Source organism: Sturnira hondurensis, unplaced genomic scaffold (assembly GCF_014824575.4).
Source record: "Sturnira hondurensis isolate 20B ecotype Veracruz unplaced genomic scaffold, ASM1482457v3 Scaffold0025370, whole genome shotgun sequence".
Taxonomy (NCBI): domain Eukaryota; kingdom Metazoa; phylum Chordata; class Mammalia; order Chiroptera; family Phyllostomidae; genus Sturnira; species Sturnira hondurensis.
In genome coordinates this window covers 5897543-5903542 of record NW_028098001.1, presented here as the reverse complement: position 1 = coordinate 5903542, position 6000 = coordinate 5897543, and positions in this window count along the sequence as shown.

The window sequence follows — 6000 nt, the reverse complement described above, 5'->3', positions numbered from 1 at the left end:
TTTATCTATCCCCACCTGCCCCATCCAGTCACACAAGGTGCTTCTCCCACTCATTTCTCCACAGCCTCGCACACAGAAGGAGGTGGAGGCTGAAGGGCGGGGAAAGTCTACAAGAGGCCAAGCTGCTCAGGCAGTAAGGACAGAGACATGGAGTAAAGGACCAAATGGCCTTGGATACGAGGTTGCTCCATGCTTAGCACTCGATGCCACGGGGCATTTCCCGCCTCTCAGTTGGACAGCATGCTGTGTGTCCTGGGGGAGACCCATGTGGAGGAGCACCTTGCATCCGTTTCATCGGGGGCGGGAGTGGTTCTGATGGTCTCCTACGTGCAGAGTTTGCACTAAGAATACGGCTGACCCAGCACTCTCACTGCAAGCCTTCAGGAAAACCAAAATGAGAAATCATTAAGATTTTAGGCAAACTTTTCAGCTTCCTTCTGTTACATCTAGGAGATAAAATGCCAAAGGATTTGAATATAGCAACCCTCCCACGGGATATGTAAGCTGTGGAGAAAGACAGTTACTGGAAAGCAGGAGGAGAGATAATGACATCTTGTTAGAAAGGCAGATGGCACGATAGTAAAAGCTCAAGTTTGAGCCACTTCCATTGAGGTTCAAAGTCCAACTACCCTACTTACACCTGTGTGGCCTCTGGAGGTAAATCTGTCCAGGTCTCAAGGTGTCCACCTGCGAAATGGGAATGATAACAACAGTACCAGTACCTACTTCTTAGGGAAGCGAGTGAGTTCGTAAACAAAAAGAGCAGGACAACTGTAAATGGTCCCCTGTCACCTCTCAAGGGGAAACTGAGTTTGTCATAGGCAGCACCACCGCCTTGCACTTACACAGAGATGCTCTTCGTGTGTTCTCTCCTGTGCTTTTCACATCAAACTTGTGAGGCAAGCTAGGTGGGAATTAGTGCCTCTCTTTTACACCTAAGGGAACAAAGAGTCCAAGATGTTTCTCTTCTGGAAAATGAAGCAATCAATAGCCCATCAGAAGTGACCTATCTACATTGTAAACACACATTTTCATACCAAGCCTATTTTTTTTTCATTTAGTTGCAACCGGTAGGTAACAACTGTTAAGCTACCTAAACTGGTCATTTTTTGTGTTATCCAGGAGTTTCTACACATTCCTCCCTCCCTCCCACCCGTATCCACCCAAAACAAGGTTCGAGTCGTATGCTCACTGCCTCTGAGCTGTCGCTGAGCATCTGTCTCGGATGCCCATGTGTCTGTGTTGAGTCAGGTACAAACACATGCATGCACCTGTCGGTTTCATTATTCATAAGTTATAGATTTATTATTTATTGTAACCATTGCAAGAAGCATTATTTCTCCAAGCTGGAAATAATCCAAATCCCTATCAACAGGAGAATGGGTAAAGAAATTATAGTTTATTTATACAATGGGACACTACTCAGCAGCAGCCAGGAATGAACTTCATATACATGCAACAACATGAGTTCATCTTTAAAATGTTACATTGAGTTAGAAAAACCAGATGCAAAAGGGCACATACTTTATGATTCCATTTATATAAAGTTTTAGAAATAACAAAACAAATCGAATGGTGATAGAATTCCCATCAGCAGTTGTGAGGTCAAGAGGAGGTGAACATAAGGACTGATTAGAAGTGGGGCATGATTGACTGGTGTGGCTCAGTGGATTTAGTGTTAGCCTACAAACCAAAGAGTCATTGGTTCCATACCCAGTCAGGACACATGCCTGGGTTGTGGGCCGGCTTCCCAATAGGGGGCGCTCAAGAGGCAACGATACATTTATGTTTCTCTCCCTCTCTTTCCCCTTCCCTTCCCCTCTCTAAAAAAAAATACAATCTAAAAAAAGGAAGAAATGAGGCACGAAAATTTTATATGGTGTCAGAAATATTCTATCTCCTGATAGGAAGGGGGTTAACGGGTATACACATTTGTTAAAACTCTTTGAACTGTACACTTAAGATCTATATGTAAATCACACCTCGATAACAACTGTGAGCTGTAGGTAGCTATACATTTATCTAATGATATTTTATTAAAAGGTAGCTTTTCCAGAAATACAGATATGACTAGTCATGTCAATTATTTTGATCCCCATATTCATTATTGATTAACATGCTATTGGTTAACATGCTATAACAAGAGCAGAATAATATTGTAGAAAACGAAGTTTGTTCCTTTATTTGTTCCTTTGTTCTCGACACTACCACCTTCAGGTGAGCAGTAACTTGAATACCAGGCCCTCAAATGGTCCAGATTAGGAAACCATCATAGTAATACGTTATTAGTCACAACATTATTTTTAAATGTAGTCTTGTTTCTTTTATTAAGAAATAATCTCCAGAACAATAAACTCCAGCTATTTATCTCACTCTGGTATTATTCTTCTTTTAACATGCATATATCATATTTGCTTACAGACTCAACTTCTTAAAGATATTCAAAACTCTCCTCTGTGGCCACTTTTACAACCTGTAAGCCAGCAGGACATCTCAGGACAATGCAGTTACTGTTCACTAAGAGGATGGAGGTGAGTCAGGACAAACACTTCACCACTCCTGGGAAAAAAGACTAAGAATCACCAGAGGCCTTATCTTGCCCTCTTGAATAAAGCAGTCAAGGCCCCTTTGAGTGTGGGGAGGGGAGGACAGCCAGCTGGGCCTCTGCAGAGAGCAGCTCAGGGAGTGGTCACACAAAGGGATGAGCTGTGGGTGGGACAGGGTCTTTGGGCCTTCATAGCCTGTCCTGAGAAGAATTTCTTTGGATGATCTGACCCCAGTGGCTTACCCTCAAATTCAACAGAGTTAGGGGAAAGAGAAGAAATCCTGCCCCCTTTCAAAATAAACAATGGCAGGGACTCGGTGCCCATGTCCTATTTCTGGGCATAAAAACATTCTAAGTCTCTCTGAGCTCAGTGGTAACCAAAGCTCCTGGCATCAGCACAATGTCTTAGAAAGATCCATTTATTTCTGACCTGTCTGCTTCACACTTGAGATAGAAGCAGAAAGGTATCTGGGTGAGTGGGGGGGAGGAAGAAGGCAAAGGGTGAACATTTTGTCCTTAGATATGAGCTGCCTAACAATTCTCAGCTGGTGCTACATGCACACTGGTGGGTGTGTTCTTGGGCACTATGGCAGGAACTGCTCTTTCCCACATTATATGTTTTTCTGTTTCTTCCAGAATTCCTTATTTTCAGTTAGGTATATGCTTACTCAGAGTAAATACACCTCCCAGCATTCTTTGCAGCTAGATGTGGCCATAGGTACCAAGTTTCAGCCAATGGGAAGTGCATGGCAGCTCCCTGGAACTTTCCTTGGAAGATAGTGGGCATTCTTCCTTTTCCCTTCTTCATCCCTTTAAGCATCCTGCTTCTTCCATGGCAGAAATGATGGCTAGGACTTTTGCCATTGTCCTGGGCCATGAGGTCCAGGGCCATACTCTAAAGCAACCAGCAGTAAGCTGGAAAGAGCCTGAGTTTTCAGTCCTTGTGGACCACGTGGAAAACTGCTAGTCCATTCCGGACTGCCACTTTCAAACTCCTTTCTTTGAAGCTTGGGTTCTCTTACTTGTAGCTGAGTCTCATTGAAACTCATGTAGGTGACATTCGGCAAGTGGCATGGAGCAAATACATAAATCTGATGGTATTCAGTGACACCGTGGAGGGTGGGGGGACTAAACTTTTTCTACTTTCAAGGTTCTTCTGGCTGGTCTTAATAATCAAATAGATGTGAGACAGATCAGCAAGAGAAAAATGCCCACATGTAACACATACATATGTATGGGAATTCTGCATAAATGAGCCAGGCATCCCACATGCCAGGAAGGTTCAGAGACAGAACAGGAACATGAGTATAGAACATTCCATGCCGCTGATGAGGTAAGATGCCTTGCAGTCTTCAAAGGGTTGTTGCAGGATGATAAGAACAGAGGTTAGTAAGTAGAAGTTTGCCCTGCCATATAGATGGGTGAAAAAGAGGTTGTTGCTAACAATCTCTGGTTATAGGCAAGGCCCCTAATTCAGGTTCTAGGCAGTCAAGGGAACGGCAGAAGCTCCTCTTGAGGATAAAGCTAAAAGTGCCTTTAGCTCAAAGTAACCTGCACACCACAAAAAGTACATTTTTGGAGTGACTTTCTCTGAGCCACACACCCTCCAACATCAAGCAAATGTTTTCAAAGGAGTTTTATTGAGGCCAGAAATATATTCTAGGAAACTTGATAAAAAGCACAATTCAGCGAAGGACCCTGAAAGGTGGGCCACTTTACCTATCGGTCCAACTTCAGAGAGAACACTTGAAGGACCAAAGCCTCAGCATTCAGAGGTGTCCCAGTGGGTCAGGGGGCTGAGGGGATGGACTCTCTAGCCAAAGCACGAAGTCTCAACCCAAGTCACACGCTGTCATCCATTTTATGTAATTTGTTGCATATTGAGTAATTTGAATTCTGAAACTGGCAGAAGAGGGTGTCTAAGTAAGTATTTTCTCTTTAAAACGTAGGCAAGTCAATTCAACCTCTCTGGGGGTTTCTCATCTGCAAAATAAAGAGCTAGTCCTTCCTTAGAAAGGTGTCCCCAACAGTGCCATCTGGTCCAGGATGCAATTTTCATCTGTCCTTTGAAGACAATATCAGGAGAAAGTGCGAGATGGGTTTTCTTATGAAAGATTTTGTATATTCCGAGATGATCTCTTCCTACATTTTCAGTGTTAAAATTCTTGTTGTTGTTTTAGAAATGATTGTGATAAAGATGAAAGTGGTATTTTGGGTTGTGGAGTGGTTTTACATGTTTTCATTTGGCAAAGTTAAAATTTAGCAACCTTCCTTCCCCCTCTTCCTCCCTCTCCTTTCCCTTCTCCTCCACCTTCCTCCTCATCCCCTCTCCTTTTTCTCACCTCCGTCTACTTTGCATTCTCTCTGGGCCAGGCACTGAACCCAGTACTTTAGACCCATTAACTTGCTCCCCACATTCACCCCAGAAGACCAGAACTACCATCTTTTTTCTTTCCTTCCTCCCTTCCTCTCTCCCTCCCTCCCTCCCTCCCTCCCTTCCTTCCTTCCTATCAAGCAACTACAGCTCTGAGAGACTAGGTAAATTACTCAAGGTCACAGCTGACTTGCACTCTCCTAATCCCCAGGCCCCTGCCTCCACACTGAACAGGAGTAAGATAGCAATAGCAAACAGGAAATGATATGACATAAGTAAAGCACCTAGCATAGAACCCGACACGTAGAGGTGCTGATAAAGAATAGCGTTCATTCTTTCTTTCTGTACATATTTACTGAGCTTCAATCCTGTGCCAAGCACTGTTATATGCCCTGAGATACAGCACCTAAGAACATGGACAAAATTCCTGCCCTAAAGAGCTTACATTGTGGAGCTTATTACATCTGTGCTTGCGTCCTCTGCTGCAGCTTTTACCCTCATGCACTCTGCTCTCAGGGGGATGGTCTATGGCCATTCCCGCAGCCCTTCCAATGGCACAGCAGGACAGGCCCCGGGGGAGAGGTGGAGATATGGCTCAAGCAGCTGCCAGCCTCCCACCAGAGGTAGAGCAGCGAAGCTCTCCTGTGGAAAAGGAAAGGTGCAGGATGTTAAACAGAGAAACAATTGGCCACAGAGGAGTCACTTTTGCTAAGCCACATCATCAAACCCAAACTTAATGCCTAGACTGATTGGAGTGTCTGCCTCTCCCAGGAGTAGAATTTTAAACCAATCTGTCTGGAATTTCCAGATCCACACTAGTGAGGTGAACTTACCTGGGAAAACCCTTTGCCTTTCCCTAAGGGACCATATCTTTGCCTGAAATAATCTACTCTTTTAACTTCATAGTCTCACCCTCTTTCTGCCTACAAAAACCTTTCATTTTGTACAGCTCATCCACATGTCCTTCTAGTTGCTAGATGGGATGCTGCCCAATTCACGAATCACTTAATAAAGCCAATGAGATCTTCGAATTCACTTGGTTGAATTTTGTTCTTTAATACAAGGAAAGGAAAACATAAAT